We start from the raw sequence: 23,538 nt of genomic DNA on the forward strand, positions 1-23,538 counted from the left end.
ATTTTCAACAATAATGACTCTAGTTATGTTCTGGATTCCAACTAACCACATAGATTCCAATATTATCTTTTTCTTATACAACTAATTGCACCCTATGCTTGAGCCAAAACTAGCCACCATTCCCTAAAACCTTCCAGCTTTTGGTCATGCCCATCCATTCAGCCTCTATCACCTCTCCTTACCTGAACTCTGGTCACCTCAAACCATGAACTGTGCTGTTTTTTCCTCCCTGGCCAAGCTCTTCATTTGAGGCTGTTTTCTCTTTGTCTTTCTCTCTCTCTCTCTCTCTCTCTCTCTCTCTCTCTCTCTCTCTCTCTCTCTCTCTCTGAGAGACAGTGGTCCTGCTCTATGTTGCCCAGGCTGGCCTTGAACTCCTGGGGCTTCAGTGGTCCTCCCACTTCAGCCTCCCGAGTAGCTGGAATTACAGGTGCACACAATCATGCCCAGCTGAGGCTGTTCATTTTCCTTTGCTCATATCTCCCCATAAGTCAAGATCAGGTTATCATCTTCTTGTATCTTCTTCACTGGATCCCCAAGGTATTATTTTACCATCTTACCTCAATAACCTCTTTCTTCAAAGTTCATAATACTCAATTTTATGACTCTCTCAATGTTAAATGAAAATCTCAAATTCTCCCCCCAACATTCACTGAGGACTTCAGTACCAACTGTTTTCGTTTTCTCATCCTGAAAGCCTTCATTATCCCCCTTGATGATCTAACACCCAGACCTCATGGATCCTTGACATACCCTATTCTAATTTCTTGATCTTAATTCCATTTCAATCATCCATTTCTTTTTTTTTTTTTTTTTTTTTTTTTTTCAGGGGAAAGCACAAACTCAGTCTCTCACTACCACACATTATGCAGTCGAGTTTCCTGTATTTGGGGAAATCGCAAGGGCCAGCACACCCAGAATGCAATGGATGGGCCTTACCCTGAGAAAACCACCTTTGTGATCATGGTATCTCCCCTGCCAGGTATCAATTATTTGTTTCTGGAGTGACACTTGGAATGGCTCTACTTCCAAAACCAAACACAGAGGAGCCACTCTCAGAACTACTTGTTATTCTACCTCTCCTAAACCTTATACTCCTTGAATTTACCCTTCAATTGACTCAAGGCCTTTAATTCATTAACCCTCTTACCTATTTTCCAAAGCCATCACGTACTTTTGGGCGTTGGTTTTGTTGTTGTTGTTGTTGTTGTTGTTGTTGTTTTCGGGGGGGGTGGGGGACTGGAATTCTTTTATTTTAAAAAAGATTTTTATTTCCACAGGCTTTTGGGGAACAGGTGGTGTTTGGTTACATGAGTAAGTTCTTTAGTGGTGATTTGTGAGATTTTGGTGCACCCATCACCCGAGCAGTATACCCTGCACCATATTTGTAGTCTTTTATCCCTCACCCCCTTCCCACCCTTTCCCCCTGAGTCCCTAAAGTCCATTGCCATCACGTACTTTTGGACTGCACTTCCTTGTCTACTTAGGAAAGAGTCTATGGACAGTGGGACTTCAATAAAAGTAACAAGCGCTCTCTATTCTCCTAACCCCTTGATTTTCCACCACACCTATTATGTCAATTCTCACCCACAAATCAACCAAACTATTTATATTCTCCATTCCTGCTTACAAAGCACTGCTGAGTAAAATTATATACTTCTGGTCACCAGCTTCCCTTCCATCCTCCACTCCTAACAGAATGTTCTTTTTTAAAAGTTGGCAAATAAAAAGTATAGATATTTATGGTATACAATATAATATTTTGAAAGATGTACACATTGTGGAATGGCTAAATTGAGCTAATAAGTAACATATGCATTACATCCCATACTTTTTTTTTGTAGTAAGAACACTTAAGAATGATCTTTTGGCCGGACGCGGTGGCTCAAGCCTGTAATCCCAGCACTTTGGGAGGCCGAGACAGGCGGATCACGAGGTCAGGAGATCGAGACCACCCTGGCTAGCACGGTGAAACCCCGTCTCTACTAAAAATACAAAAACCTAGCCGGGCGAGGTGGCGGCGCCTGTAGTCCCAGCTACTCAGGAGGCTGAGGCAGGAGAATGGCGTAAACCCGGGAGGCGGAGCTTGCAGTGAGCTGAGATCTGGCCACTGCACTCCAGCCTGGGTGACAGAGCGAGACTCCATCTCAAAAAAAAAAAAAAAAAAGAATGATCTTTTAAAACGTAAATTAGTGGCCGGGTGTGGTGGCTCTCACCTGTAATCCCAGCACTTTGGAAGGCCAAGGCAGGCAGATCACGAGGTCAAGAGATCGAGACCATCCTGGTCAACATGGTGAAACCCCATCTCTACTAAAAATACAAAAATTAGCTGGGTGTGGTGGCATGCACCTGTAATCTCAGCTACTCGGGATGCTGAGGCAGGAGAATCACTTGAACCCGGGAAGCGGAGCTTGCAGTGAGCTGAGATTGTGCCACCGCACTCCAGCCTGGTGACAGAGTGAGACTCCATCTCAAAAAAAAAAAAAACAAAAACAAAAACAAAAAAACATAAATTAGGCAGGACTTCTGGAATGGCAGAGGAACTCAGCAAATCCTCTCTTCCTTAAAACAATGATAAAACTGGAAAAATTGTCAAAAACAATAATTTCAGGACTCTGGAAATAGACAGAAATTAAATTAAGAAGCATTTAAGAAAACCTGTGGAACCTTTGGCTAAGAACAGTGGGAGACTACGGGGCTGCTTCCATCTCCCCTGCTCCCACTAGGTCCCTTGGAGCTGATTTTACAAGAAAAGTCAAGGCAAGCCATAAAAAAATAACAATTTAGATGCTGGAGGGGAATTACTTCATAAAGAATGAGCACCAAAAAAATCCTATACCCCGGGGTGCTTAAAACAATAGCTAACTCAATTTCATACAAACATGGGAAGCCAATATCACAGTTACCTGAAGTTACAATATTGGTTGGAGCAAGCAACAGCATAGCAGATCTGCCAGAAGTTTACAGAGAGATCCAGAAAACAGGACAGTAATAGTGGGGCTTGATAAGCACCTTCAAGGCCCTCGTTGTCTAGGAGGCTGTGTGCATGTGCAAGGCTGCACTGAAGTTCAAGGTACCAGAGAGGGGCCTAGTTATTTACATTTCCTTGGCTGAATGTGAGGCCTTGCACAGGCACAGGACATGAGAAGGCCTATCAGGAAGTAAAAGTCACAGAAGACTTGTAAACTCTCCAAACTTTGAATGTGTTTCCCAAACCACACACAACTTCGTCAGCAAAGGGCAGAAGACATACTGGCCCAAGGTGTTTAAGGACAACCTCCAGCAAATTATTGACTGACCACTAAGTTACCCTGACCCAGATATGATACCTAGAAAGCCAGGCTTAGAAATGAAAAAAAAATATTATTTTATTTTATTTTATTTTTTGAGACAGAGTCTTGCTCTGTTGGCCAGGCTGGAGTGCAGTGGCACAATCTCAGCTCACTGCAACCTCTATCTCCTGGGCTCAAGCAATTCTTCTGCCTCAGCATCCCGAGTAGCTGGGATTACAGGCATGTGCCACGAAGTCCGGCTAATTTTTGTATTTTTAGTAGAGACGGGGGTTTCACCATGTTGGCCAGGCTGGTCTCCAACTCCTGACCTCAAGTAATCCGCCCACCTCGGCCTCCCAAAGTGCTGGGATTACAGGCATGAACCACCGTACCCGGTCAATTTTTTTTTATTTTAACTGAGCAAAAGTCTGGGTACGGTGGCTCATGCTTGTAATTCCAGCACTTTGGAAGGCTGAGGCAGGAGAATCGCATGAGGCGAGAAGTTCAAGACCAGCCCGGGCAACATAAGGAGACCCTGTCTCTACAAAAAAAAATTAAAAATTAGCTGAACATGGTGGCACGTGCCTGTGGTCCCAGCTACTTGGGAGGCTGAGGCGGGAGGATCACTTGAGCCCAGGAGATTGAGGCTGCAGTGACCTATGATCACACCACTGCACTCCAGCCTGGGCAACAGAATGAGACCCTGTCTCTGAAGGACAGGAGGGGAGGAGGGACAAGAGGAAAGGAGAGGAGGACAAGAGAGGAGAAAGAAAATACAACAGAGGGGTGGAGGGGGATGGGGCAAAAAAAAAAAAGATAAAAAAAGGAAAGCTACAACAATCATTAGGGAGTGGGGATCAGAACACTAAGCTTAACATTCTGAGGAACTGCAAGACTGTTTTCCAAAGTAGCTACACTCATTAGGATGTCTATCATAAAAATGATGGACAATAAGTAAGTGTTGGCAAGGGTGTGGAGAAAACTGAAACCCTCATACTCTACTGGTGGAAACGTAAAATGGTACAACCAATGTAAAAAGCCTGTGCTTTGGAAAACAATGTGCCAGTGCCTCAAAAGGCTAAACATTAGAGTTACTCTATGACCCAAAAAGCAGAAACAACCCAAAACGTCCATCAACTGATGAATGGATAAGTGTTATATATATATATCCATACAGTGGAATATTATTCACCCATAAAAAGGAGTGAAGTACTGATACATGCTATAACATGGATGCCTTGAAAACATTATGCTAAGTGAAAGAAATCAGACACAAAAGACCACATATTATATGATTCCATTTATATAAGATGTCCAGAGTGTGCAAATTCATAGAGGCAGTAAGTAGATTAATGGCTGCCAGGGGCTGAGGGCAGGGGGAAATGGAAAGTGCACACTAATGGATATAGGGTTTATTTTTGGTGTGAGGGAAATGTTCTGGAATTAGATAGTGATGATAGTTGTACCACCTTGTGAATATATTAAAAACCACTGTGTTATGCATTCTAAAAGGATGAATTTTATGGCATGTATATTTCAAATTTTAAAAACACCTAGTGCTAAGTGAAAGCAAAAGGCTATATAGCATATGATTTCATTTACATAAAATATCTAGAAAAGGCAGATCTACAGACAGTATATTAGTGGTTGCCTGGGGCTACAGACATGAAGCAGGATTGGCTGCAAAAGTATATAGGAGATCTTTTAGTTTGATGGAAATGTTTTAAAACTGGATTGTGGACATAGTTGCACAACTATAAATTTACTAAAAAGTTTTGAATTGTATATTTAAAATAGGTGAATTTTATGCTATGTAAATTAAACTTTAATAAAGCTGTTTTTTAAAAAAAGAAAATATAAGTCAACTAGGACTCCTTGGAGAAATAGCAAGTCTGAGGCAGGAAATATATAAACCTTGTGCCAGGAATCAAGCAAGCTATGGAACATTAATGAGTCATGTCAGGAACATACAGGAGGCAACACATTGGCAAAAGATGGTAAAAATTGAGCATTAACAAGAACAATGAATGCAGTCAATTAAAACTCATTGAATACATTTTTTAATTTTTAATTTGTATGGATACATAAATAGATATACATAAAAATTATTTAAAATTTTTAATTTTTATGGATACATAAATGTACATATTATTGTGATAGACATTTTTTAAAGAGTGGTTAATAATGACAGGGAAAGAACAAACATATACAACTCATTGGATATCATTGAAAGTAAGCAGAGCACCAACTCTTTACTCTGAAAATTGGTAATTAAGGAAAGAATTAATCATGTATTCTGCCTTCCCTGTAGGAGTAACACAGTAGTCCTAGTTGATGAGGGAAAGCTTACTTTCAGAAGAATTCCAACTAATTAATGTGGAAAACAAAATTAGGGAATCACTATTTTGAAACTACTAGTAAAATGATTAATTCCACCAATGGTCATCAACAGATTAAACTATTAGATGAAAAGTTGATGGGAAACATAATGAAGGAGTTAGACAGGGCATGGTTGCTCATGCCTATAATCCCAATACTTTGGGAGTCTGAGGTGGGAGGATCACTTGAGCCCAAGAGTTTAAGACCAGCCTGGGCAACATATAGAGATCCTGTCTCCACAGAAAAATAAATAAATAAATAAAATTTAAAAATTAGCCAGGGCTGGGCGCAGTGACTCACACCTATAATCCCAGCACTTTGGGAAGCCGAGGCGGGCAGATCACTTGAGGCTAAAAGATTGAGACCAGCCCGGCCAACATGGTGAAACCTCGTCTCTCCTAAAAGTAAAAAATAAAAAAAAAATAGCCAGGGATGGTGGCACACACCTGTAATCCCAGCTATTCAGGTGGCTAAGGCAGGAGACTCACTTGAACTTGGGAGGCAGAGGTTGGCACTGCACTCCAGCCTGGGTGACAGAGGGAGACTCTGTCTCAAAATAATAATAATAATAATAATAATAATCATCATCATCATCATCATCATCATCATCATCATCATCATCCAGGCAGGGTGGTGCATGCTTGCAGTCCTAGCTATTCAAGAGGCTAAGACGGGAGGATCACTTGAGCCAAGAGTTCAAGACTGCAGTGAGCTATGATCATGCTACTGCACTTCAGCCTGGTGACAGAGCAAGACCACATCTCTAAAAATAATAATAATAAGTTAAATAAAATAATGAAGGAATCAAGATGTTACTCTTTTATTAAAAATGGAATGGATGTGTGCCTCCAGATGTGATTTAAAGTAAAATACACAGTTACCCCTGTTAAATATTATTGACCAAATGAAGAAAGTTGAACCTGAATATCATCAAGCTTCTAAAGCTAACTTCCATTATAGAAAAATATGGGATATAGAGGAATAAAGTAAATGACAGCATAAAAAGAAAACAAACAAATCTAAAATGTGGGATATTCTACAGGATCACTGATTCACTTTCTGCAACAAGTCAATGGCTTGACAAACAAAATGCGAGGCATAGACTGCTCTCAATTAAGAGAGAATGGCTGGGCATGGTGGTTCATGCCTGTAATAGCAGCACTTGGGGAGGCTGAGGCAGGAGGATCTCTTGAAGCCAGGAGTTCAAGACCAGTCCTGGCAACATAGTGAGACCTTCCCATTTCTACAAAAAAAAAAAAAAAAAAAAAAAAAAAAAAAAAAAAAAATTTAAAATTAAAAACAATTAGGTAGGCATCATGAAGTGTACCTGTAGTTCCAGCTACTTGGGAGGCTGGGGCAGGAGGATCCCTTGAGCCCAGGAGTTCAAGGTATCAGTGAGCTACGATCATGCTATTGCACTCCAGCCTGGATGACAGAGAGAGACCTAGTCTAAAAGAGAGAGAGAGAAAGAGAAAGAAACTTAAGGCCGGGCATGGTAGCTCATGCCTATATAATACCAACACTTTGGGAGGCCAAGACAAAAGAATCGTTTGAGCTCAGGAATCCAAGGCCAGCCTGGGCAACAGAGCAAGACCCTATCTCAAAGGGAAAAAATAAATAAATGGAAATAGCTTAAATCTGTAGTGAAATTAAACATAAGAACCAATGCAGTTGGGCGCGGTGGCTCACGCCTATAATCCCAGCACTTTGGGAGGCCGAGGTAGGCAGATTACGAGGTCAGGAAATCGAGACCATCCTGGCTAACACAGTGAAGCCCCATCTCTACTAAAGAATACAAAATATTAGCCGGGCATAGTGGCAAGCGCCTATAGTCCCAGCTACTTGGGAGGCTGAGGCAGGAGAATGGCGTGAACCCAGGAGGTGGAGGTTGCAGTGAGCCGAGATCGCGCCACTGCACTCCAGCCTGGGCGACAGAGCAAGACTCTGTCTCAAAAAAAAAAAAAAAAAAAAAAGAATAAGAAAAAGAAAAAGAAAAAAAAGAACCAATGCCAGTCGGGTGAGGTGGCTCATGCCTATAATCCCAACAATTTGGGAGGCTGAGGCAGGCAGATCACCTGAAGTCAGGAGTTCAAGACCATCCTGGCTAACATGGTGAAACCCCATCTCTACTAAAAATACAAAAAATTAGCTGGGCGTGGTGGTAGGTGCCTGTAGTCCCAGCTACTTGGGAGGCTGAGGCAGGAGAATGGCATGAACCTGGGAGGCGGAGCTTGCAGTGAGCCGAGATCGTGCCACTGCATTCCAGCCTGGGCAACAGAGTGAGACTCAGCCTCAAAAAAAAAAAAAAAAAAAAAAAAAAAATTAGCCAGGCGTGGTGGTGAGTGCCTGTAATCCTAGCTACTTGGGAGGCTAAAGCAGGAGAATTGCTTGAATTCGGGAGGCAGAGGTTGCAGTGAGCTGAGATCGTGCCATTGCACTCCAGCCTGGGCAACAGAGTGAGACTGTCTCTGTCTCAAAAAAAAAAAAAAAAAACCAGAACCAATGCCATCAAACTCTAAAAGTCCTTGAAAGTACTCAGCAGATCCCTTCACATCACCATAAGTACCATCTACTTCTTCTTCTTCTAATTAAGATTGCTTTTCTCTCAAGTACTGGTACTCAAGTTAAACTTTAAAAACTGTTTTCTTTTGTTTCATAACTAATATTACAAAAATATTTTCTATTTGTTATTGCTATGTGTAATATTTTATTGATCCTGTGGATTAAGCAAGCTTTTTTCTGCTATTCTGGAAACATAACCACCACTTATAAATGGTTTCTCTGACAAAATTGTCCAGAGCTTCAAATCGCTAATTTAAATGCTTAAACTTTAAAAAATACACAAAAAAATTATGCACAAAGAAAAATTCGCAAAAGAATTAAACATTTATTCTACTCATCATGTACAAATGGTTATTTTAGGATACCAAAAAGACCTAGTTGGTAAGGGAAAATTATTTACAGAAGAATTTCAGTTAATAGTCGTAGAAGAAGCTGGGCAAGGTGGCTCACACCTGTAATACCAGGACTTTGGGAGGCTGAGGAAGGAGGGTCGCTTGAGCCCAGGAGTTCGAAGTTACAATGAGCCATGATTGTGCCACTGCACTCCAGCTTGGGTGACGGAGCAAGACCCTGACTCAAAAAAAAAAAAAAAAAAAAAAAAAAAAAAAAAGATAGTGTAGAAGAAATGAAAGAACTAGGAACTAGAAAAATCGCCATTTGGAATCCCCTTATGAAACTAATAATTCAGATAATGATCATCAGTGGATGCTGAGACAATGAAGATGTCTTTCCAACAATGAGGGTAGATGAGAAAGACAATAAGGAATTTTAATATAGAAAGATTAAGCTGTCCACAATCTGTACTCACTGCTCAGTCATAGCATCACTAAAAGTGGACCAACCAGACATTGGGGTAGCATGTGTGAGGGCTTGGATTCCAGAGAAAGAGAGCATGGCATATACCGATAATTGAATATGGAATTTAGAATTGCTGAGGTACAGAGTGTGAGATTAGGAGTAGTGATAAATGAAGCTGATGCAGGAGCCAGATGTAGGGCCTTGTAACACTTAAAGAATTTTGAATTTTCTCTTAAGGGGACTGGGAAGTCACTGAAGGGTTTTTGTTTTAGAATATATTCTCTGGCTATAGTGTGGGACATGATTTGAGGGTAAAATAAGAGTAGGGGCAGGTAGATTAATTAGGAGACAGTTGCAATAGTTCAAGTCTGAGATGATGGTGACGTGGACCAGGGTAGTGGCATTAGGAAAAAGGTGAAGTATATGGATTCAATGAATATTTAGCAAATAAACCTGAAAGGATTTGGTGGTAAAATAGAGAGACGATGGTGTGAAGGTTTTAGACTTGGGAAACTGGGTTGATAGTTGTGCCATTCACTGACATAAGAAACACAAGAAGAGGAACGGACTTAGGCCGAGAGGGTGAGGAAGGAAGTAGCTCAGTATGGGAAATAGTAAATTTGCGATGACTATGGAGCATGAAAATAGGCAGATGGCTACCCGGGGCCTGAAGCTCAGAAAATAGGTCTGGATTGAACATACATTTGTATGAAGTCAGTGTATAATAAGCAGCTGAAGCCATGAGAATGGATAAGATGAGCCTAGTCAAAAACAGCAAAACGGGTGGGCACAGTGGCTCACGCCTGTAATCCCAGCACTTTGGGAGGCCGAGGCAGGCAGATCACTTGAGGTCAGAAGTTTGAGACTAGACTGGCCAATGTGGTGAAACTCCATCTCTACTAAAAATACAAAAATTAGCCAGGTATGATGGCACGTGCCTGTAATCCCAGCTACTCAGGAGGCTGAGACACAAGAATCACGCCACTGTACTCCAGCCTGGGTGACAGAGCGAGACCCTGTCTCAAAAAAAAAAAAAAAAAAAAAAAAAAAGCAAAGCATAACATGATAACATGTGGCCCTGTAGCCCCATATCTTTTACCTCAAGTAACTTCACAACAATGGCAGAAAAGAAACCAGATTACAGTGAATTGAAGAGTAGGAGGTGAGGAAAAATAAGGTGAATGAAGGGGAAGAAAGAGAGATGACAGGAACTGAAAGAGGATATGAATGGTATACCAGTACCATTCATTTATGCTGTCCAATTAATCCTTTGCCATATACTGTCTTATATCATAATAAGAATATATGGTATCATCCCCTTCAAAAAATGCCTCACATGCATGTCTAGTCTTCCCAGTAAAATGAAAGCTCCTCATGGAGCTTTTAAAAAATGTCTTTAGGCTAGGCACAGCGGGTCACACCTTCAGTCCCAGCACTTTAGGAGGCCGAGGCAGGCGGATTGCTTGAGTCCAGGAGTTCGAGAGCAGCCTGAGCAATATGGTGAAATCCCATCTCTACAAAAAATACCAAAAAATCAGCCAGGTGTGGTGGTGCTCGCCTGTGGTACCAGCTATTCGGGAGGCTGAGGTGGAAGGATCACTTGAGCCTGGGAAGTGGAGGTTGCAGTGAGCCAAGATTGTGCCACAGCACTCCAGCCTGGGTGACAGAGTGAGACTCTGTCTCAAAAAAAAAAAGAAAAAATGAAAAAAAAATCTTTGTATCCTGTATTCCCCACTGTACATACAGAAGTCAGAGAGCTGTTTGAGATCAGGAGGCTTAGCTGCTGACTATACAAGAACAACCTCCTAGGTAGGCAATATCTTTGTACAAGGTAATTACTCCAGTGAGGCAAGCACACAAATTCAGCAGGCCAGTTTATATATTAAAAGGTTGATTTATGAGCACATTTTTTAAACAAAGGGTAAAAATATAAAAAAAAAAAACAGAAAACAAACAAAAATAAATAAAACAAAGGGAGTTTATATCCACAAAGGATATGTTAACATCAGATTTTATAAGCCTGATAAACTATCTTTCCCTACTCAAGATATTTTTATAAAAAGCCTGACTAACCAGAATTGGGGACAAGAAGATTGGTGAGAAGAAACTTACTCTTAGCTGTAATGTTTAAATATTTTTATAGGAGAATGTACTCACATGTTACCTATGTAATTAAACAACAACAACAACAACAAAAAAAAAAAAAACCAAAAAACAAAAAACAAAAAAAGAAAAGGCTAAAGAAAAAAAGAAAAGGCTAAAGTATCATCCTTCCCCTTCCAGGCTCCTTGCAGATAACCAGCCTTTACCATTCTATTCATAGATTACTATTTCAGATGGCAAATTCATAAGGCAGTTGAGTAAGTTAGGATTTCTTCACATTATTATATTTCATTCTCTTTTTCCTGAGACCATACTCTGGTCTTTGATGGAAACTTAAAAAAAAACATTCCAGTCTCATTAAAAGAAAACCTAAGTCTCTCAGGGTAGGTTAATTCTGCAGATGTATGCCTTCAGATAGCTGTTTTTTTTTTTTTTTTTTTTTTTTTTTTTTTTTTTTTTTTTTTTTTTTTTTTTTTTTTTTTTTATTTTAATTTAATTTAATTTTTATTTTACTTTAAGTTCCAGGATACATTTGCAGAATGTGCAGGTTTGTTACATAGGTATACGTGTGCCATGGTGGTTTGCGGTACCTATTACCCAGTCATCTAGGTTCCTTTCCTTGCCCCCCACCTCCCAACAGACCTCGTTGTGTGTTGTTTCCCTCCCTATGCTAATGTGTTCTCATTTTTGAACTCTCACTTATAAGTGAGAACATTCAGTGTTTGGTTTTCTGTTCCTGTGTTAGATTGCTGAGGATGATGGCTTCCAGCTTCATCCATGTCCCTGCAAAGGACATGATCTAATTCCTTTTTATGGCTGCATAGTATTCCATGGTATGTATGTACCACATTTTCTTTATCCAGTCTATCGTTGATGGGCATTTGGGTTGGTTCCATTTCTTTGCTATTGTAAATAGTGCTGCAATAAACATACGTGTACATGTGTCTTCATAGTAGAATGATTTATATTCCTTTGGGTATGTACCGAGTAATAGGACTCCTGGGGTCAAATAGTATTTCTGGTTCTAGATCCCTGAGGAATAGCCACAGTGTCTTCCACAATAGTTGAACTAATTTACATTCCCACCAACAGTGTAAAAGCATTCCTATTTCTCCACAGCCTCACCAGCATCTATTGTTCTTGAATTTTTATTTTTTTTTTATTTATTTTTTTTTTTTTATTATACTTTAAGTTCTAGGGTCAGATAGCTGTTTTTATCTATTTTGTTTCATTTTACTTCATTTTCAGACAGTGACCTTTTCCCATCCTTCCTTGCAAATTCTGAGAGCCCCTTTCTATAAGGCACCTTTCCTCCTTTTTAAATAATGTGTAGGAGTACTTGTTGACAGACAGAGCATTAAAAGAAAAGGGCACATTAATAAGTTTTATCAGTAATATTTTAGAAGTCTGAACTAGATAACCTCTGTTCCTTAGATTTGATGAAGATTCTGATTAAGGTAGAATAGCCTTGGCTGCCTCAAACATTTCTCTTTGCCTCTGGCACCAAGGAGGACACAGACCAAGCCACACCAGGACAATCTCCACTCAAGAATAGCAAGTTTGGACTGTGTGAAAGGTCCCCATTTTACAATAAACAAGCTTCCCTATAACTTTGAAACACTAATCCCAGGAAAACACTAGAAATTGGTTCAAGGTAGTATTCTGACAGGTCTGTTGGGTCAGATCCTATATACAACAGCAGGTGAAAGTAGATAAACAGTAGCAAACCCTTTTTTGATGGATTGATTTCAACAGAGGAAAGGTGTCCAGTCAGGCTGCAAATATTTGAGCTCCTCTCTGCCTTTTTTGATATTTTCAGATAGTCATTTGTATGAAGATACTTAGTGGCATACTAATCAAATTTGCAAATGATAAACTGGAAAAGAAGCTAGTACAACTGGATGACATTCAGGATTCAAAAGAAGTTTGACAAGCAGGAATGATAAGCTAAATTTCTTAGGCTGAAAAGACAGAGATCTAATTAAAGCCTTATACTAGGTCCGAAAACACAAGCATTTAAGTACCAAATGGATAAATATAGTTGAGTTAAAGTCTTAGGGATTTCAACTAACTATAGGCTCAACATAATTCAACAGAGTGATCAATGTGGCTGTCAAAAAAAAAAAAAAAAAGACAAGAAAAAAAAGCCAACAATTTTGGCCTGCATGAGTAGTAGCATAGGGTCTAGAACAAAGAAAATCACTGACCCACTCCTCTGTACTGATCAGAACATGTACCTGAAATAGTACATTTCATTCTAGATGCCAATCTTTAAAGAGAGATATTCATGAACTGAAGTATGAACAGAATAGAATAACCAGAATGATGAGGAGATCTTCAAACTCTGCCATGAGAGTAATGGCAGTAAAGGAACTGCAGATGTTTATTTAGCACAGAGAAGACAAGACTTAGTAGAGGAAACCAATGACCACTGTTTTCAAATATAAAGGGTTGCCCAATAATGAAGGAGATTGTCTCCGGGGCAATTTCCTCAAATAATGAAGTATTCAAGCACAGATCTAAACTCACTTAGTGGAGATACTGGGAGAGATTCAAAAGCCTGGGATAAATCCTAGGTCTCTCAGCTAAAGGAGCCCCAAAGTGATGATACCTCAGTAGCAATAAGTATACCCCAGCAGAGAGATCCTGGTTGCTAAATATCATTCCCCACTTAATGGAGCCAGGCTTCCTTGGAGAAATAGCTGATTCCAAGGCTAGGGCCAGGAAAATACATGATAATCCTAAAATATTCTTGTTGTCCCAGAAAGTAAGAAAGTGCCAAAGAATCATGGAGGCATGTCAATGGACACAGAAACCAGCTTGAAGAAGCTCCCACTGACCAAATCTGGGCCACTTAGAGCATCAAAATGAATAAACAGTAAAACGTTATAACTCATGTAATAAGTAAGAATCCATGAGTCTATACTGATAATCAATCAGTCAATTAATCAATACATAGGGTAAAAGGAAAGCTCTTCCTTACAATTGAATGCCAGCAAATGAGTGTAGAACTAATGATGTATTTAGAAAATCACCATTTTTCAAATATCATAGTAATAACTGATTCAGGCAATAATCAATGAATGTTAAAATCTATTGGCTGAGACTTTGATATGGAACAGGACATTTTATACAGTCTCAAAGTGTCCCCCCACAAACTGCATATTTATTACAAATATAAAAATAGTAACTTTAGAGTGGAGACACCTAGCAGACTCCACTTTAACCAAGTAGTCAAAGTTATTATCACCAATAACGGGGCAAACTGATATCATGTACCTCCTGTTGCCAATGCACTGAGAACACATCACTTCTGTGATATTCCTACAAAAAAGAAGCATAATCTAAATCTAATCATGAGGAAACATTAGACAAACCCAAACTAAGGGACATTATACAAAATATCTGGCCTGTCCTCTTCAAAAGTGTCAATGTCAGGAAAGACAAAGAAAGGCTGAGAAATTACTCCAAATTAAAGGCAACTAAAGCGACATGACAATTAAATCCAATGTATAATCCTGGACTGTATTTTGGACTGGGGAAAAATGCTATAAAGGAAATTATTAGGACAAGAGGTAAAAGCTGAATGTGGATAGCAGTGGTATTACATCAATGTTAATTTTCCTGATTTTGATCATTATGCTTTGGTTTCGTAAGAGAATGTCCCTCTTCTCAGGAAAGATATGCTGAAGTATTTAGGAGTATGGGGGCCTTATGTCTCCGGGTTATTCTGATTCAGAGAAAAAATAGATAGAGATAGAGATAGAATGATAAAGCAAATGTGGCAACATGTTAAAAATGTATGAATCTGGGTTAAGGGTAAGTGGAAGTTCTTTGTAGTAATACTGTAACTTTTCTTTAAGTTTGAAATTATTTTGAAGTAATGAAGTTTTTTAAAAGCTTTGAATGATTAAAAAAGAGAAAGAAAACTATACTAAATGTTCTCTAAAGTTCTAAAAAGACCATCAGCAAGAGATAAATTCTAAAACTAAGGCTTTTAGCAAAGGAGACAATAATATTAAATAATTTTTTAAGAGTTGGAAAAGCTACTAAGAGATTAAAAATAGGCTTTCTGTAATAGAAATAACATGGTATTTTGTGTCACATAGACCAGGATTCAAATCCTTGATCTATCATTTATTATTTGTATGATCTTGAGCCAAGTCATTTAGCTTTTCTCAGCCTTAATCTCTTTATGTTGTAAAGACAATACTACCTACTTCTCTAGTTACACACATATATATTTCCGTAACATACAAAAAACTTACAAATCATTGCATATGAACATGAAAAAAGATGAACACCCCAAAAGACAAATGGGCAAAGAACAAGAACAGTCAATTCATGATAAATTATATACAAATAGTCAATAAATACGGTATGTGAAAACCTCACCAGTAATAAAAGAAATGCCAATAAAACTGAAATATAGGCTTGGCACGGTGGCTCAGGCCTGTAATCTCAGCACTTTGGGAGGCTGAGATGGGCAGATCGCCTAAGGTCAGGAGTTTGAGACCAGCCTGGCCAACATGGCCAAACCCCATCTCTACTAAAAATACAAAAATTAGCTGGGCGTGGTGGCCCACACCCATAATCCCAGCTACTTAGTAGGCTGAGGCAGGAGAATCGCTTGAACACAGGAGGCAGAGGTTGCAGTGAGCCAAGATCGCACCACTGCACTGCAGCCTGGGCCACCACAGAGTGAGACTCCATCAAACACACACACACATACACCCCCACACACAAACAAACTGATATATAATTTTTTACCTATGAGGATTGGCACAGAATAAAAAGACATAAAACCCAGTGTTGATGAGAGTGTAAGAAAACAGACCGAGCACAGTGACTCACGCCTGTAATCCCAGCACTTTGGGAGACCAAGGCAGGTGGATCACCTGAGGTCAGGAGTTCGAGGCCAGCCTGGCCAACATGGTGTACTAAAAATACAAAAAAATTAGCTAGGCTTGGTGGCAGGCACCTGTAATCCCAGCTACTCCGGAGGCTAAGGCAGCAGAATCACTTGAACCGGGGAGGCGGAGGTTACAGTGAGCCGAGATCGTGCCATTGCACTCCAGGGTGGGCAACAAGTGTGAAACTCCATCTCAAAAGAAAGAAAGAAAGAAAGAAAGAAAGAAAGAAAGAAAGAAAGAAAGGAAGGAAGGAAGGAAGGAAGGAAGGAAGGAAGGAAGGAAGGAAGGAAGGAAGGAAGGAAGGAAGGGAAAAGAAAAGGTACTATTGGTGGTAAGGTAAACTGATACAACATTTCTAGAAGGCATTTCATAATATTAAGCAAAATCGATCCAGGAACTTCTACACTGAAAACTACAAAACATTGCTAAGAGGAACTTTACAAGACTGAAATAAATAGGCTGGGTATGGTGGCTCATGCCTGTAATCCCAGCACTTTGGGAGGTCGAGGCAGGCAGATCACTTGAGCCCAGGAGTTCAAGACCAGCCTGGGTAACATAGTGAAACCCCATCTCTACCAAAAAAACGTATTCAGGCATGGTGGCACACACCTGTGGTCCCAGCTACTTGGGAGGCTGAAGTGGGAGGATCGCTTGAGCCCGGGAGGTTGAGGCTGCAGTGAGCCATGGTTATGCCACTGCACTCCAGCCTGGGTGACAGAATGAAACTCCATCTTTAAAAAACAAATAAAAACCTGAAATAAATAGATATACCATGATCATGAGTTAGAAGACACAATATTGTTAAGATGTAAATCCTCCCAGAATTCTTCTATAGATTCAATACAATAGCAGTCATAATACTACCAGGTTTTTAAAAGAGAAATCGACAAACTGATTCTAAAATGTATATGGAAATGGAAAGGATCTAAAATATCCAAAACAATCTTGGAAAACAATAGCAAAGTTGAAAGACCTATATTCCTGACATTAAGACTTACTATAAAACTATAGTACTTAATAGACAAATAGATCAATGGCACAGAATACAGAGCCCAGAAATAAACTTGCACATATAAAGTCATTTGATTTCTGACCAAGCAGTGTTGGATTGGGGAAAGGAAAGTCTTTTCAACAAATGGTGCTAGGATAACTAGATATTCATTTGGGAAATATAAACCTCAACCCCGACCCCACATCATACCCAAAAACTAACTGAAGATGGATCATGACACTAAACATATACTATAAATGCTAAAACTCTAAAGCTTCTAGAAGAAAATCCAGAAGAGAATCTTTGGGACTTAAGGATAAACAAAGGTGTCTTAGAACACAGAAAGCTATAGTCATAAAAGAAAAAAATGATAAATTAGAATTCACCGAATTTTAAAATCTGCTCATGAAAATCCACTATTAAGAAAATGAATAGGCAAGCACAGACTAAGAGAAAATACTTGAAAAACATATATCTGATAAAGGACTTGTAAGCAGAATATATAAAGAACTCTTACAAATCAATAATTTAAAAATGGATTTAATCCAACTTTAAAATGGACAAAAGATTTGAATAGATATTTGGCAAATATATTTGAATGGTCAATAAGCACATGAAAAAGTGCTCGACATCATTAATACTCATGGAAATGCATATTAAAACGACAGTGAGCCAGGCACAGTGGCTCACACCTGTAATCTGAGCATTTTGGGAGGCCGAGGCAGGTGGATCACTTGAGCCCAAGAGTTCCAGACCAGCCTGGGCAACATAGTGAAGCCCTGTCTCTACAAAAAATAAAGCAAAAATTAGCTGGGTGTGGTGGCATGGCCTGTAGTCCCAGCTATTTGCACTACTGCACTCCAGCCTGGGTAACAGAGTGAGACCCTGTCTTTGGGGAAAAAAAAAACTACAATGAGATACTACTACACACCCACCAGAATGGCTAAAATGTTAAAAGACTGACCATACCAAGTGTTGGAGAGAATAAATAACTACTAGAATTCTCATATATTGCTAGTGGGAATAAAAAATGGTATAACCTGTTTAGAGAATTACTTAGAAGTCTCTTATACATTTAAATATACATCTATCCTATAGTCTAGCAATTCCAGTTCTAGGTATTTACAAAAAAAAAAAAAGGAAGCATATGTTTACAAAAAGACTTGTACCAGAATGTTTACTTCAGCTTTATTCATAGTAGCCAAAAACTGTAAATAATCCAAATGTCCATCAATAATGGAATGGATACGCCGGGTACAGTGGCTCATGCCTGTAATCCCAGCACTTTGGGAGGCCAAGGCAGGTGGATCACCTGAGGTCAGGAGTTTGAGACCAGCCTAGCCAACATCGTGAAACCCCATCTCTACTAAAAAGTACAAAATTAGCTAGGTGTGGTAGCACATACCTGTAGTCCCAGCTACTCAGGAGGCTGAGACAGGAGAATCGCTTGAATCTGGGAGGTGGAGGCTGCAGTGAGCCGAGATCACACCACTGCACTCCAGCCTGGGCGAGACACAGCAAGACTATCTCAAAGGAAAAAAAAAAAAAAGAATAGAATGGATAAACTAGCATAGTCATACAATAGAATGCTACTCAGCACTGAAAAGGAACAAACTTGATACACACAATAACATGGATAAATCTCAAAAACATTATGCTGGGCAAGGCCAGGTACAGTGGCTCATGCCTGTAATCCCAGCACTTTGGGAGGCCAAGGTGGGTGGATCATTTGAAGCCAGGAGTTCAAGACCAGCCTGGCCAACATGGCAAAATCTCATCTCTACTAAAAATACAAAAATGAGGTGGGCATGGTGGCACATCCCTGTAATCCCAACTACTTGGGAGGCTGAGGCACAAGAATTTCTTGAACCTGGGAAGCAGAGTGCAATGAGCTGAGATTGCGCCACTGCATTCCAGCCCGGGTGACATAATGAGAGTCTGTCTCAAAAATAAATAAAATAAAATAATATTACATTATCACAATGAAATGCTATACAGCCATTTTTTTTTTATTTTTTAAAAAATGGGATCTCACTACGTTGTCCAGGCTTGAATGCAGTGGCTATTCACAGACATGACCATAGAGCGCTACAGCCTTGAACTCCTGGACTCAAGCAATCTTCCCACCTCAGCCTCCCAAAGAGCTGAGACTACAGGCACAATACCACTGTGCCCACCTTACAAAGCCACTTAAAACAATAGTGTAATCTATATTCATTGACATAGAAAAATGTCCAAAATGTACTGTTGAGTGAAAAAAATGGATTAAGAACAGCATGAAATAAAGAAAAATAAGTTAAACAAGATATTTTTCACTCATCATATTGATAAGGATGAAAAATGATTGATAAATGATAAAGATTGAAAAATGACCTAATTCTGGCAAGTATATGGGGAAAACACATTTTTATATACTGTTAGTGGGAGTGTAAATTGGTCGACTCTAGAAGGCTATACGACTATACTATTAAAATTGTAAATATGCTTACCATTTCACACAGCAATCCATTTCTAAAAATTTATCCCACAGTAATACTCACAGAGACACACAAAGATTTATATACAAAGAGTGTAGCTTTACATATAACCTATGCACAAAAAAGAATGCAGTAGTATTTGCAACAGTCAAACATCAGAACAATGCCTGTACATTGAGTCTGGTAAAATGAAATAATGGTCCATGTATACAATGGAACACCATGCACCTGTTAAAATCAATGAGTTGGCCAGGCACAGTGGCTCACACCTGTAATCCCAGCACTTTGGGATGCCGAAGCGGGCAGATCACCTGAGGTCAGGAGTTCGAGACCAGGCTGGCCAACATGGTGAAACCCCATCTCTACTAAAAATACAAAAAATTAGCTGGGCGTGGCAGCAGGCACCTGTAATCCCAGCTACTTGGGAGACTGAAGAGGAAGAATCGCTTGAACCTTGGAGGCAGAGGTTGCAGTGAGCTGAGATCATGCCACTGCACTCCAGCCTGGGCTACAGAGCAAGACTCCATCTCAAAATAAATAAAATAAAATAAAATAAAATAAAATAAAATAAAATAAAATAAAATGAGTTGGTGCTGTGTGTAGTGAAACAATAAAAATGTCAAAAATATGTTGAAAAGGAAGTTGCAGCACAGTATATAAAATAGAGTTTGGGCCAGGCATAGCAGCTCATGCCTGTAATCCCAGCACTTTGGGAGGCCGATGGGGGGGATCACCTGAGGTCAGGAGTTCGAGACCAGCCTGGCCAACATGGTGAAACCCCGTCTCTACTAAAAATACAAAAATTAGCCAGGCGTGGTGGCACACACCTGTAGTCCCAGCTACACGAGAGGCTAAGGCACAAGAATAGCTTAAACCCAGGAGGCGGAGGTTGCAGTGAGCCAAGATCATGCCACTACCCTCCAGCCTGGAGGACAGAGCGAGACTGTCAAAAGAAAAAAAAAAAAAAAAGTTGTGGACAGAGAATGAGATATTGGAATTTTATATTTTCAGATATAGAGTAATTCTGGGAAATGACAAAACCCAGAATGAGGCTAATAAATTTTCTTGCAGAAGTAGAGTGGAGAAGAGCACTAGAAATGGTCAAGGAGCTGTGAAGGTAGAGTGTTGCTCAGCCAGTTCATCCACAGGAGCATTGTGATGGGCTGGGTGGTAGACAACAGATGCTCGAGTCTCCATAGAACATTAGGAAATATCCAAGAAGGCAATAAATGACTACATTGAGAAGGAATAAAAGGTAATATTGCAAAAGGCATGAGCCTTAAAAGAGAGGCCTTTAATGTGAGGGTTGAAAGCAAAGGTCTAAAAGCAGTGATAAGGAGTAGGAATGATGATGACTTCTGGGAAACAAAAATTACAATGATTAATAACTCTCCAGTATCAGTGAGGTATAAGAAAATAGGCATTTATGTATGCTTGGTAAGAAGGTACATTAGAAAAACTTTCTGGATAAAAATTTGGCAGTATTTATCAATTTTTTTAATGTTTGTGTCATTTGACTCAGCAGTTCCAAATCCACAAATCTATCCTACAAATATATTCACATGTACCCAAACATGCATGTATTAGCATTTCACAGTGGCATTGTTTGTAAAACTGGAAACAACCTAAATGTTCATCAGTAAGGATATTTGTTCAATCAATTATGTGAGGCTTTCACTCAAGAACCATAGCAATAAAGAGGGCATACCCTGGGAGAGAAGCCAGGTTTCAGTTAAAGCAAGCAAGTGGAGAGAGAATTCAGTGAGGAAATTTAGGGTACAGTAGAGTCTATCTACAATGGAACCAGTTTTCCAGAAAACATAGTACAAATAATTGGCAAGAGAGGCAATAGTGGGTGGATGATTGAGGGTAAGGAAAAGTGTAGAAGAACAGAAGGAAGCCCAAAGGGGTTCAGGACAGAGTAAACAAAAAGGCAGATGACCAAAAAGACTTGCAGTATTAATTGGTTTTCAGTTAACTGGACTCTTCAGTCTAAAATGCCCTTCCTTGCCCTTGAAAATCCAGGAAACTCCTACTCATTCGTTAAATCTCAGACCAAAAACTATCTTTTCTATGAAGCCTTCCCTGATGGCCTGTGGTTGAATTATGAACAAGTGCCATAGCAGTCCTATTATGGATTTATTACTTCTGATTAGGAGTATTTAATGTGAAGCTTATGGATAGGCATCAGGGAACACGTCCACGTTTAAAATTGATGCAAAATTCTGTGTATATTTGTGCATTTTTCTAGGGGGGAAAGTCCAAAGACTTTTTTTTTTTTTTTTTTTTGCAATTTCATGCTGGTAATTTTTCTTTTTTAAAATGTAAGCCACTAATAATTTAAGAAAAATATTTAAACCAAAAGTTGCCTATTAATATTATAGACAAATTGAAACACAAGTGACTTTTAGCACAGTGTATACATGCTTACATAAACTCAAATAGTTACACATTTAAAATAATTTCCATTTAACATATGAAAGTTCTGAAATACATAAAAGCATTAATACTTTCTATAAATCTACAGTTAGAATATCAATTTGCTACAAGCATATAAAAACATCAAGTGCTTTCTTGGAGTTTCCAGTTTCCTCCCTAAAACACAATCTAGTCATAACAACCTAATTGCATATAAAACTTTAAAAGTAGGCTCGGGCCAAGTGTGGTGGCTCACACCTGTAATCTCAGCACTTTGGGAGGCCAAGGCGGGCGGATCACCTAAGGTCAGGAGTTCGAGACCAACCTGGGCAACATGGTAAAACCCCGTCTCTACTAAAAATACAAAAATTAGCTGGGCATGGTGGTGCCCACCTGTAATCTCAGCTACTCCAAAGGCTGAGGCAGGAGAATTGCTTAAAACCAGGAGGCAGAGGTTGCAGTGAGCTGAGACTGTGCCACTGCACTCCTAGCCTGGGCAATAGAGCCAGAGTCCATCTCAAAAAAAAAAAAAAAGTAGGTTTGAATGAAGTTCTCAAACACTTTGACATATGTTCTTAAGGGACTTCAATTATAAGCAATAGAAATTATAAGTGACTTCAATCCCCATCTTGCTTTAAAATGGACAAGTCTTTGGTTAAAGTTCTATATTTGTGGCATTTGTTTTCAATTAAGATGGCCCCAAACCAATAAGTGATACTGATATATATTTTTTTCTTTTTTGTTTCTTTCTTTTTTTTTTTTTTGAGACAGAGTCTCGTTCTGTCATCCAGGCTGGAGTGCAGTGGCACAATCTCAGCTCACTGCAAGCTCCGCCTCCCGGGTTCATGCCATTCTCCTGCCTCAGCCTCCCAAGTAGCTGGGACTACAGGCGCCCGCCACCAAGCCGGGCTAACTTTTTGTATTTTTAGTAGAGATGGGGTTCCACCGTGTTAGCCAGGATGGTTTCAATCTCCTGACCTCATGATCCACCCGTCTTGGCCTCCCAAAGTGCTGGGATTACAGGCGTGAGCCACCGCACCTGGCCGGTACTGATATATTAATAGTTCACGAGACTTGATTTCATCTGCTTCTGATGTGTGGAAGGTTACAGATACTCATTTACTATAATATGTCATTGATAGTTTTGATCTTTTACCCGTAAGCAATCAATAGATTTATTATTTCTGTCAGTTTTCTGTTATAATCTAAACTGTACAATGATTTTCAGTAACTATACATACTGCTCCACAGTATATGTGACTATGATTGATAAGGTGCAGAGCATTAAACTTAGAGTTAACTTATTCTGATAAGTCAATATGAGACTGTACAGTAATTCTACATTAGCTAGTTGTTAGATAATGCTTATTTTAAAAAACCCTATACCATTCCATTTACAAGAGAAATCGTTGCAAATGTATACAACAGCAGATATACAAGGAGAACACCAAACATACTTTATTAGCACAAAAAAGCAGCCATAACAAGGCATAGCAAGCAGAAACATACATTAGCAGTCAAAGAGTTAGTGTGGCATACAAATAAAGCTTTTCTTTTTTTGTGGCCTTGGCAATTGCCATAGGGATGTAAAATAATGTTCTGTAGCAGCAGGTAAGGAAACTATGGAG

At 39.4% G+C, this 23,538-nt stretch overlaps 1 non-coding gene and 1 pseudogene across 1 annotated transcript; both read right to left on the minus strand.

Annotated features, from left to right (window-relative positions):
- Window positions 1-23,538, minus strand: part of LOC115898672 — a 41,626-nt pseudogene that overhangs the window by 4,303 nt on the left and 13,785 nt on the right.
- LOC115898936 lies at window positions 824-987 on the minus strand. The gene has a single exon (XR_004058583.1). It is a non-coding gene; the product is annotated as a U1 spliceosomal RNA (small nuclear RNA).

Source organism: Rhinopithecus roxellana, chromosome 7 (genome assembly GCF_007565055.1).
Source record: "Rhinopithecus roxellana isolate Shanxi Qingling chromosome 7, ASM756505v1, whole genome shotgun sequence".
NCBI lineage: Eukaryota > Metazoa > Chordata > Mammalia > Primates > Cercopithecidae > Rhinopithecus > Rhinopithecus roxellana.